The sequence below is a fragment of the Mustela nivalis genome (genome assembly GCF_964662115.1).
Source record: "Mustela nivalis genome assembly, chromosome: 5".
Classification (NCBI taxonomy): domain Eukaryota; kingdom Metazoa; phylum Chordata; class Mammalia; order Carnivora; family Mustelidae; genus Mustela; species Mustela nivalis.
The window spans coordinates 25066162-25078876 of NC_139024.1; the positions used below are offsets into that span (position 1 = coordinate 25066162).

Consider the following 12715-nt stretch of genomic DNA (forward strand, 5'->3'; position numbering starts at 1 on the left):
AAGATTATCTCTCCCTCACCTTCTGCCCCTTCACCCCCACTCACGCCCTCTCCCTCTCTCTAAAAAATATATATGTTTATTTATTACATGACTATTACACTGTAGGCAAAGCTTTCCAAAGAAGCAACATAAAAGAACTGCAGAAGAAAAGGTTGATAAATTATTAGACCTTATTAAAATTGAGAAATTCTGAACTTTAAAAGACACGATCAAGGAGCACCCGAGTGACTCCATCAGTCAAGAGGTTAAGCATCTGACTTGTGATTTTCAGCCAAGGTTATGATCTCATTGTTGGTGAGATGGAGCCCGGTGGAGGGCTCCATGCTCAGCGGGGAGTTTGCTTGAGATTCTCCTCCACTGCCTCTCTCCACACCTCACCCCGCTGCGCACTCTTTCTCTCAAATAAATAAATAAAGCATCTAAAAAATTAAAAAAAGAAAAAACATTTTCAAGAGAATAGAGAAGCTACAAACTGAGAAATCACATATATATTTTTCATATTTGTATATATGCATAAGCATTCTTTATATATATGCATTATTTATACTATAAAAGAATATAGTTATATATACAAGAATGTATATAAATCAATAATTTGTAAAGAAGAAAGTCCATTTTCTAAAATGGGTAAAATATTTAAACAGTCACTTCACCAAAAAAGAATATCAACTAGCCAGTAAGTTTATGAAAAGTTGTTCAACATCATTAGTAATTAGGGGGAGATAAATTCAAACCACAATGAGATACACTATTAACCACCACGGTACAGGAATGGCTAAAATTACAAGGACTGATGAGCAACTGGAACTTTAATGGAAGTGGAAATGGATATGGTCACTTTGGAGACTAATTTGGTAGTCTCCACTAAATGCAGCCTATGCTTGCCATATGTCCCAGCAAATCAAAATCAGAACAGAAATGAGAACATATTTATGTTCACCAAAAGATACATATAGGGATATTCAGAGAAACTTTATTCATAATAGTGAAAAACTGGAAACAATCCAGAGGTCCAGTGACAATACAATGTATAGAATAAACTGTGACACAGTTGCATAATAGAATATTACACAACAATAAACTACTGCTTCACCAAATATGGATGACTCGTACAGACACCATATTGTGTGAAAGAAGCATATCATATGATTCCAATGATACGAAGATCTAAACAGTGAAATTAGTCCATAATGAAATACAGTTCAGAATAGTAGTTATTTTTATGATGGGGAGGTGGTAAGGACAGTGCACAAGGAAGCTTTCTGGAGCAATAGTATTCCATATTATCTGGATTATGGTCATATGCATGTATGCATATATAAAAATTAATTGAGTTGTGCACTTAATTATTTTTGTACTTTGCTCCGTGGAAGCTATACCACAATGAGAAATGTAGGGAGGGAAGAAGAGAGGAAGGTGAAGGAAGAGAGACAAGGGGAGGGTGGGAGAAAGGAGAGAAGATCAGACTGATTTAATAAGGAGGCGCCAAAGAAACTATGGGATTTTCTATGATAATGATAGAATATTTTCTGCTTTGTTACCAAGTCCCCCAAACCCAGCCATTTCCAAACAGTAGAACATTTGTTCTTTGGTAGGTGTGAGCAGATGTAGTTTTATTTATGGGTCCATCCTACAGGTTATTCATCTTAATGCTATATTCTATGAACAATAATGGGTTCATGGACAAAATTAATTAAACTATTTACCTAGACCCAGGAATTAATTTCAATTAAAATCAATGCAATATGAAATAACAATTTACTTAAAGGTTTACTCAAAAATATATCTTCTGGGGCACCTGGGTGGTTCATTGGGTTAAGCCTCTGCCTTCGGCTCTGGTCATGATCAGGTCCTGGAATCGAGCCCCGCATCAGGCTCTCTGCTCAGCAGGGAGCCTGCTTCCCCTCTCTCTCTGCCTGCCTCTCTGCCTACATGTAATCTCTCTCTCTCAAATAAATAAATAAAATCTTTTTTTAAAATGTATCTTCTGCCAAAAGAATGAGCACCTAAATTATTTTCATAGCAATTATAGAGTCAGTATTAACATTAATGGCAAGTAATAGCAGGTGAAAAAAGCCAAAATATCACAATACAACAGAAACTTACCTCTCACTATAGGAATCAATTAGACTAGAAGATTATGTAAAAATATTAAAGTGATAAAAGATGCTTCTATGTTATATATATTCAAAAAGTAACTGTCAGGGGCGCCTGGGTGGCTCAGTGGGTTAAGCCACTGCCTTCAGCTCAGGCCATGATCTCAGGGTCCTGGGATCGAGTCCCGCATCAGGCTCTCTACTCAGCAGGGAGCCTGCTTCCCTCTCTCTCTCTCTCTGCCTGTCTCTCTGCCTACTTGTGATCTCTCTCTATCAAATAAATAAATAAAATCTTAAAAAAAAAAAGTAACTGTCAGAAACATCTCAGCAATCTCTTTCACACACAAAAATATGAAGCTAACATATGTTGCATAAACTTAATTTCAAATTCCTGCTCAAGAAACAAAACTCACTTCTGGGGCACCTGGGTGGCTCAGTCAGTTAAGCACATGCTGGGCTCTTGATTTTGGCTCCAGTCAGAATCTCAGATTTCTGAGATCTAACCCCAAAACTGACTCCACGTTCAGTAGGAAGCCTGCTTCTCTCCCTCTCCCTCTGCCCCTCCCCACATGCTAACTCTCTCAAATAAATAATTAATTTTTAAAAAGAAGAAAGAAAACTCATACTTCTGAAAAAAACATAAAAAATTACTATTTTCTAAAATATGACTTCAGAAGAGAAACTAAAAAAATAGAGAGAGATTTCTGTTTTACCAGAATGCTCTGAGTTTTGTTTTTTTTTAAAGATTTTATTTATTTATTTGACAGAGAGAAATCACAAGTAGATGGAGAGGCAGGCAGAGAGAGAGAGAGAGGGAAGCAGGCTCCCTGCTGAGCAGGGAGCCCGATGTGGGACTCGATCTCAGGACTCTGAGATCATGACCTGAGCTGAAGGCAGCAGCTTAACCCACTGAGCCACCCGGGCGCCCCAGAATGCTTTGAGTTTTGAGCCATTTGCCTTCTTAAGAAAAAATCATATCACCCATTAATACCCTCTGCCCACTTTAACTTTATGCCAGAGCTCTAATAATTCAAGAAGAAAACACAAACACACTGATATTAAAATGGGTAAAGGACATTCCACAAAAGAAGAAACACAAATACATAGCCAATAAGCCTATGAGGCCATTTCTCCTTCCAGAGTAGTCAAACACAGGTGAATTGTACAGAAAAATGCAAATTTTTACCTAAAAAATAGAAAAGATTTTTAAAATGTTATAAGTTACAGATGAAACTATGAAGGAAGAGTGGGGGAAAGGAATTCCATTTCCAAGCGCAGCTTCAGTACTGAGCCAGGATAAATAGGTGAGCAGAAACACAACCCAAACTCTGGCAATTTAGAAAGTGATGAAATTGGTTCCAGTTTTATGCCAGTGTTTACTTTTATGCTTAGAAATTTTTTTTTCTTAGAAGTTTAGTCGTATCTGGGGCTAATAATACATTATATGTTAATTATAAAAAAAAGTTTAGTAGTACTAAATATTCCTAGTTATTATAATAAATAATTCTGTGTTTTTAAGAATGGATAAAATTGTCATGTCAAGACTACTGATTTTCTTCTTAACTAGCCACCTCTACGGTATAAAGCTAGTATTTTCACAAGGTGCCTATAACCCAAATACTGTTTCTTATATAGTAGCATCTTATTCTGATTGCCAGGGAAATACATTTAAAAAAAAATGACTTGCCAGTCTGAACTATAAAGTGAAAAGCATAATTCACAAGGCTGTATATCAGATGGTACTTTTCTCTGCACACTGTTGGTTGACACCAGAAATGACTATTCTACTATAGAATTGAAGTATATTCCCCCTTTTCAAGAGGCTACTGCTTAAAATAAAACTTTTTAATACATATAAAATTATATATTCAACATAGTTTTAAACCATAAGAGCCTTTGCTCCTGAATTGCTAATAACAGCCCTAGAGGGAAGCAATTCGATTAAACAATCACCAAAAATTCATGAAGAATACTTAGGTCCTGGGCTGGGCTGTAGGAAAGGGTCAGGTGGAAAAAGCACTCTATCTCCCTCTCCTTCTTCACATTTAAGTGCAGGTCAGGAACACACAATGCTCTTGCATTAGCCCCAAGATAGCTCAGGACCCAGAAATATTTGGAGGTGCGAAGTTGGAGATAGCAAGAATATCTACAGAGTGATTTTCAGACTTCTAGGGAAGTTTTTCAATATATACAGGAAAGAAATGCATGTAATTTACCACTCTACTAACATGGCAGCAAGGGCTTGAGTTTAAACTTAGGAAAAGCATTCATAGTGAACAGTCAGGTTCATGGTGGGGTGACTTTAGAGCTTATCATTCAAACAAGGATCTTTTCAGAGTAAAAGGGGAGGAGAGTAGTGAGGGCCAGGCCAGGGAAGGCGCCTGTAAGAGTCAGCTGTTACAATAGGGGATGGTACAGTCAGCTTCTGCTCCAGGCCCCATGAAGGAAGGAGAACCCCTTCCATCTCTCTTGCCCATGAAAGGCAGGTTACAAGTTTGTCTTCCTCAGCCTTTTTCTTTCCTCACTGCTCCCTGGTATTTACATCAAAACATTTTTTTTTTCATTTGCAGTTCAAAGTTTTTGCAATTCCAGTGATAATTAATCTCCCTGTTTGTGGAGATTTTGACAGTTCAACAAGTTCTTTAGATCCCTACAACTTCATATTGCCATTTTATTAACTTGTATTCAATTTCTAGGTTGCATCGTATTGGCCCCCTACAGAACAGCTGTAACTAAATTACATCCCAGGTCAATATTAGGAGCTATAAAAAACACCCCCAAGAAATTTGTTGTTTAGTCTATTTTAAGAAACTGTCAAACATTGTTCCTTAGATCATAGAGTTCTCTTTATAAAGGTGCCCCCGAAAAAATTCTGATCTGAGTACAAAGAAATGTTATAACCTTCCGGATGGGTCTCTGATTAGGTTAGACTGAGCTGAGTAACTTAGACCATTTCTTGTTTTTCTGAGAGCATTAGAATAGTTAGTGCCAGATTCGAGATGCAGTAATACCAGTGGATAGGTCATTATGATCAGCAGGTTTAGCCTTATCTCTCATTTCTTGGGTTCCAACTTTGTTTTTTCTTGGTTGTTTCACTATATTTGCAAATTGCCCTACTTTGGCATATTTTACGTCCCCTGGTAAGCCCCCTGAAATCCTTGCTGGATTAAGATACAGTTACGAGAAGGGGCGCCTGGGTGGCTCAGTGGGTTAAAGCCTCTGCCTTCGGCTCAGGTCATGATCCCAGGGTCTTGGGATCGAGCCCCACATCGAGCCCCACATCGGGCCCTCTGCTCAGCAGGGAGCCTGCTTCCTTTCCTCTCTCTCTGCCTGCCTCTGTGCCTACTTGTGATCTCTGTCAAATAAATAAATAAAATATTAAAAAAAAAAAGATACAGTTAACGAGAATAAGAAGGAAAGGAAGTGAGGAGACAAAAGTAGAACTACTGTTTGCAAATTCTATTTTTACTTTAATCAAGGTCAAAGTCAACCTGTCCTCACTGTCTTCTCTAAGGAGGACCCAGGTGCCCCGTGGCAGCTACTGAAGGGCAGTGGGTCAGAGAGGAGTCTCTGCAGACTTGTTTTGGGACAGAGTTTAAACTTCTCTTTCCCTTCTTAGACAAAGGTGACACTAACCATCCCCCCATCAGCAGTAAGTGCTCTGTAGGTTGCCTCCTCCTAGCGGTGGTGTGCTTGCTGAGCTGAGCTACCCCCTGGCCCTCCCGTGGTTCCTGCATGGCCAGCACCCCAAGTCTTCAGGAAGACCTGCCTTGTTAGAAGTGCTGTTGATGAACAAGGAAATACCTTGTTTAAATACCTGCGCAAAGCTGACCGGCCACAAGCAGAAATGAGAACCACAATTATGGCTTTACTAAGTCCCAAGTACTAATCATGCCAACTCACCAGCTCAGACAGTCGTCAACTACCCGGCTCTAAGCAGTGGCTTCACTGGTTGCAACACGTAGGAGTCTGAGTATGAAGAACTGCAGGAGGAAGTTATCTGTGGCAAACTTGCCAGATATGAGCAATAGATGCGGAAATGAAGACGTGCTCAGAGGAAAAATACGTGTGACAAACTGTAAGATCCATTTGTAGCAGAGACTTGTTAGAAGTCCATTCATACCAGAGCTTTTCATTTGCTGTGTTACGTTTGTTTTTTTAGGACATAATGCTCAGCCTTCCAAAACTATTATTATTCTAGTCTGCACAAATTTCATTTACATATTTATATAAACAAAAGGTTCAAGACTTTACACATTTGCTATACTTGGTTCTGTAGTAAATGATTACTTATCATTACTTATACAAAGGATATGTTTGGGAAATGGGTTCAAATATTTACAAAAATTATAATGTAAAGAAATGAACCTTTTTTTTAAAAGATTTTATTTATTTATTTGATAGACAGAGATTACAAGTAGTCAGAGAGAGGCAGGCAGGGAGAGAGGAGGAAGCAGAGTGGAAAGCTTTCCCCTGCTGAACGGAAAGCGCGATGCAGGGCTCGATCCCAGGACCCTGAGACCATGACCTGAGCCGAAGGCAGAGGCTTTAACCCACCAGCCACCCAGGCGCCCCGTAAAGAAATGAACTAAACTCATGAGACCTGGGTTTCACCCCAGCTTGGCTACCAGACAGCTGGATGCCTTTGGGAAGACCCTCTTGAGATTGCTAAATCCTAATCCCCATTGGGCTACACCTGTGGTTCTCAATGAATGACTTTAATAAGAGGTTGGTAAAACTGCAGACTCCTAGGCCCTACTCAAGACCTACCAAATTTCCATTTCTGGAGGTGGGGACGAATTTGTTTTTTTCTGTAGGTGATTTTGATTTGGATATCCCAGCAACATACTTTGAGAAACACTAGACCTCTTCTTCTAAAGGTCCACAAAATTTTTGTTCCATGATTAGGTCAAGTTGAATTTTCAACATCCTCTCCCCAAAAGGAATCCATCTGCCTTTCATAGTATGAAGACAAAAGAAAATGATTACAGGATTTCCTATTAGCCTTCTTGTATATCAAAAATTTTATAGTAAGTGGATTACTTAATAGCAATATGGTCATGGTGCCTGAATCATAATTGTTTTTTGCAATATGGCCAACTCAAAAATAATGATTCATCAGGTCATATTATTGTTAATAATACCTTTTTAATAATAATCACAAGTGTACAGATTATCAAAAGTCTTCTGCTAGCTTCTGCATACCAGCAATACAACAACCATTTCTAAATACTAAGCTTTTAATTATGACATTAATATTAAAAATAAAGTCTAAATTTTCATAAAATATTAAACATAAAGTTATATTTAACAGAAATATAGTTATCTTTCTAATACATATGCTATACTCTATAAATAGCAATACATAGAAAGATTGCTTCTTAGAAGCCAACTTCACCTAGAAACAGTAGAGTTTGCATAAAACCTTGGGTGATCCTGGAAGAACAAAATTTCAAGGCTTACACCAAACATTATATTTCAAATCTCAGACATTTCAAAATCCGGATGTTGCTGACAGCTGGTCTGCTTCTACAGAGACAGTGATAGAAAATTCTGCATCTGCTAACATGTTTCTATAACACATTAGAGAATTTGTTTTCTCCATAAAAAGAAGAGTTTCTATAAAGTACAATCATACTTCTCCTAGAGTGTCAACTCTTGCATCACAAACACAAAGTCCTCATAGATGCTACTCCCTTTAAAGTGCTATGCCCTAGATGTGGCCTAATTAAGTCTACAATTTTGACTACACTCATTGCACATGGACCGTCAACATGCCTTTTTGCAATGTCCATGGCCTGCTTCCCAGAGCTAAGGCCAATAGGCACTCCGGAGCCTGCCCCTCCCTGGCTGCTATACACCACTGTGTATAGAGATAGACAGCAAGTTGTTGGAGCTGAAGATGGCTCCTGGCTTCCTGGGGGCACTGTTTCCAGGTCCCTTAGTGGTGCTGCCTTCTAAAAGTGAATGCATATGTACCTTTAGTTGGTGCCACCACCGTACAGAGCTGCTTGGCTCTTCTGCTGTAGCCAGATTATGCAAGCGCTGCAATGCCCACCCCCTCTGGGACTGCTGAACTTCCAACCACGTGGGGACTTTCTGGCCAGTAGGAACCAACATTATCAAGGCAGGAAATGCCAGGGAAGCAGTGGATTGCAGAAGCAGCCCTCAACCCATGACTGAAAAAACTGAGAGTTTTAATACTACCTCTAGTCCTCTCCCCAAGGCAGAGCATGGCCCTGACTCCTACAGAGATGTTCAGAATTTCCCATGGGGCCTAACCTCCATTTAACGACAGTGGAAACTGGTTTGATAATTAGCTCCTTTATTGCCTGGCTTCCCTTCTCTGGTCCCTTCTTCATTTCCTACAAGTATTTCCTGAATTCCATCTGTACTTGAATCCCTGTCACAGAGTCTACTTCTGGGAGAACCCACCTAAGACACCGTCTCATGGGGTGTCATCTCCCTCAAAACAATCTTTCAGTGGATGTGCTTTGTTTGTTAGTTTTTTTAAAGTAAACTCTACACCCGACATGGGGCTTGAACTCACAGCCCTGAGATTAAGAGTTGCATGTTCTATTGACTGAACCAGCCCTGTGTCCCACACAGGATGGGGTTTTAAACATTTAGCATTGGCTGATGTGTAACCATTGGGTATAACATTTGTTAATGTCCTTCAATCTCCCCAGTACCAAGTTAGAATCTCTAGTGAAATAGAACATAAAATCTTGAAAGAGACTGATAAATATAATTTCACCTTTCTGCTGGTTCATTTTTCATATTTGAGGAGGGTTGAGCTCCAGGGAGGTGAAATGATTCACCTAAGGTAACAAAATCAGAAAATGGATGAAACAGGAGCAGACTTTAGACATTTTGGCCACAAGCTCAGGGCTGAAAACACTATGCTTCAAACCTGTAAGGAAACTAATATGCTATTTCATTAAATCGAAGCTACACTATGGCTACCTAGAAGGCAAAAAACTTTTTCTCCATCTTTTGTCCCCCCAAAGTTTCCTCATTAGTAAGGTCTTCTAGGCTGCAAAATAGAAGCGTCTGCACATATCTCAGTTTAAATTTTATGGTCCTATGCTGAATTAATAAAATGATGATCATACATACAGATATATATATCTTAAGAGATTCCTCAAAACAGCATTTATATGTCTCTGTCTTCATGCTACATGTCTAAATTAAGTAACTCTTACAGTTTTCTTTTCTTTTTTGCAGTTGTCCAAGTGGTACAGAGTTTCTACTCAGAGGGGGTTTAAAAACTCTAACTTTGCCAACCTACCTCATGACTTTGATGGCTTTCAACTTTTCAACAGATACTCCCATTGAAAAGGGTGGAAAGAACTACTTAGCATTAGAACTAGTTCAGTTTCCATATGCATCAGACATTACTATTTATTGTACTTACACCTTGACCAACCTTGCTAGAAAATTTATAAACTCAAATTTGTGATTCAAAGGATGTCAACAAGAATAGATCTCATGATGGAAGTCCAAATTTGCCCTTCCTACTATGAATGAGGAATCTAACCCCCAGGGAGGTCAGGTGAGTTTACTGAGTTGAGTTAACACAGCCAATAAATAGAGATCCAGGTCTTCAGATTTCTGGTTTAGTTCTTTCCCCAAATGGTTTTTATCAATATTCTTTTTCGAAGTCATCCACATTACTGATACAAAAATCCCAAAGGTTATGAGGCTGTGATAGAAATAACTCTATCATTTGCTCACACTCTCTTCTTTGTGCTAATAAACCACTGAGACATTTAGGTGGCTAGTCCCTCAGCCCTCTGATCCATCATCAAGCTTTGATGCCTCAGGAAGCTTAGATTGTAGCTACTCTGGGTTCCTGTCCCAATGCCTAAGCCTTGGCTTTGGAGCACCAGAATCTCTTGGGAATTTAATTGGAGACTTTTCAAGTCACAAGTTCCAAGAGGAAATTACTCTAGAGATATTTTTAAATCACGCAATATTTAAATTTTCTAAATGCATTGTGTTCAATGCTACTCAAATTTCCACCTCATAAATAAAACTGAAAGGTGTGTACATGTTAGGACCTGAACATGAGTAGCTCTGATGGGAAAAGTGTCTAGGAGGATAATAAACACTAGGGCTTTGCTCCACCAAAGTTGTACAAGTCAGGACAGTGTCTTTGGTTATCAAACTCCAAACACTGAAATGCACTAGAGATAACTGTCTTTCAAAAAAGCATAGAGTGGGTAAGAATCAAACTTGAAAATTCAATAGCTAGCCATTTGTCACTAGGAAAAATTCACTATTTTCTACATATAGAATTTTCTTAGAAATGTTATATTCAAATTGTAATATTCATAGTAGTGTGATTTTTAATTAGTATGTATCAGTTTCTTACTCTACAACCAAATAAATATTTCTCAATTTCCTCTTCTACTTCAATGCCATTTTACCTCATTAACATTACCTGTGTTAAATTTAAAAAGGGAAGAAGAAGAAAGGACATTGCAATAAACCAGGAAAGCTACGGAACTTTTTTTTTCTATTTCTATCTATTCTGCTATTCTGTATTGTGGCATTATAATGGAAAGAGCATTGACTAAAATTCAGGAGTCCTGGGCTATTGTCCTGACTCTCACTAAACAATGTAATGCTTTGATTGCTTAATCTGCAAAATGGAGACAATCAAAATTAACTACCTCTCTAGATTCTCTGGGAAGCCCACATGAACTTCTTCTGTGAAATAAGTTGCATCTGTAAGTGGAAGGCAACCTGGTGGCAGTGGCTGGGAGGAAATGTCTATTGAGCTAAACAATTCCCACAGGCAATTAATGTAGCAGAGGACTCAGGCAAGTGGGGAAGAAAGCCAAGAAAGAAGGGGCAATGCAAAGCAACAGAAACAAGACCCACAGGGTCCCCCACTTTTCATTCCACTGCTTTGTGCAGGGACATAGATGAGGGGGCCCCAGACAAGCTTCAGACCAGAACTCCAGAGATAAGGAGGAATCCACAGAGAGGAGGTTAATGTGGAGAAAAGATGGGGAAGAGCAAATGTTGCCATGTATTTACTCACTTCTGGAAAGATCACCAGAAAAGAGAAAAGTATGTACCAGGCTTTCAGAAAAGAAGCAGTGAAAGCCAGAGAGTGGAGTCAAAGGGTAATGGAGCTCACACTACCTATGCACTCACAGTTCACACTGTTCTTTCACATTTTTTCAAAGGAAACTCTTGATAGATTTGTCGGGGACCAGGCAGGTTGGCATCATCCACATTTTGTTGAATAGTACCCTGAGACACAGAGAACTTGATGATTTGCCCAAAGTCACCTATGTTGTAACTGAGAAATTCAGAGTTAAAATTCAAGCTCTCTCATTTTGTTACCAGTATGTTTTTGTTTTTATTTTTCTTTCTTTTCTGCTATCACTGGTTATTGGTAAATGGTGAGAATTTTATATGTTGAATTTTAAATGAGTTAATCTTATTTTATACCTGCAATAAAATACACTCAGTAATTCACATCTTAAGAACATGAAATACAATCTGAATATCAGATCAACAAAAACATTTACTAAGATAGATAAATTTATTTAAAAAGAAAACAAAGGCTAGGCCTTTTGAGCAATCCAGTGAATTCTTGGATAAACCCCAATACTCTATTAGGCAGAGATCCAGTCAGTGATGACACAGTAAACATAGAAAACATTATCATTTGATTTAAATGACCTGTAAAGTGTTAACAACCCCTAGTTGCTTTGATTGCTTTGGCATTTATTCTGGAAAATTATAAACTTTTATACCTAGAACTGAAGCAGAAGTGAATGAAGTTAACTGTTTGCTATGCGTTTTTTCAATTTTTCATTTAAAGACTAAGAGAAAGTTATCATGCACCTATGGAGGAGTGCCCAAAACATGGTAGTATCCATTCAGCTCACAAAATCCTGACTGTGCTTTCTATAAGGAAGAGGTTCTTAGCAAACATGTAAATGAAGGAACATATATGAGTGGATGTAGAAACTATACATATGAATATACAAACTGCCAAGAACAAGACAAGGGTTTAGCCACAATGAAAAGAGAAACGAAACAACTGAACCAATGATATCCAAATGAAACCAAACTGGAAACATTTGGCAGCTATATCCTCCTTATCTTTCAAGTACAGGTGTTTAGCACAGCTGCATGGAGTTTATTTGCTCCCTTCTCTCTGGTCGCAAAGGCAACTGTTGTGTATCTCTATGAGAGTATTTTAATTCAATCTATGGGCATGATTCAGGAATAACCAGCTCAGACCTGACTTAACTCCCCTACCCAATTCTGAATGGTCTCTTACCTTAAACTCTGGCAGTATAAAGACACAAACACAAAAGAAAATACAAAGAGCATACTGCTTAGATTTAGCTGATATCAGTTAGGCAGAATCCCAGCAGGGAAGAGACGGCACACACCAAAGAGATGATCCAGACGTGTTTAAAGAACTGACAGTTTAACACACATGGGCTGGTGAGGGGACAGCGGTAGCAAGAGTGGAGCACAGCGGGAAGCCTGCCACCCCTGAATGCAGAGGCCAGGGGAGGGCTGGAACTGGCAAGATCTGGGCTGTAGAAGAGGTCCACCCAGCAGAGGCTGTAGCCTGCAATGGC

At 38.8% G+C, this 12715-nt stretch overlaps 1 protein-coding gene across 1 annotated transcript in view; it reads right to left on the bottom strand.

Annotated features, from left to right (window-relative positions):
* CRYBG1 (crystallin beta-gamma domain containing 1) overlaps positions 1-12715 on the bottom strand; it is a 204323-nt gene that overhangs the window by 177399 nt on the left and 14209 nt on the right. The gene's annotated exons all lie outside the window — the stretch shown is intronic.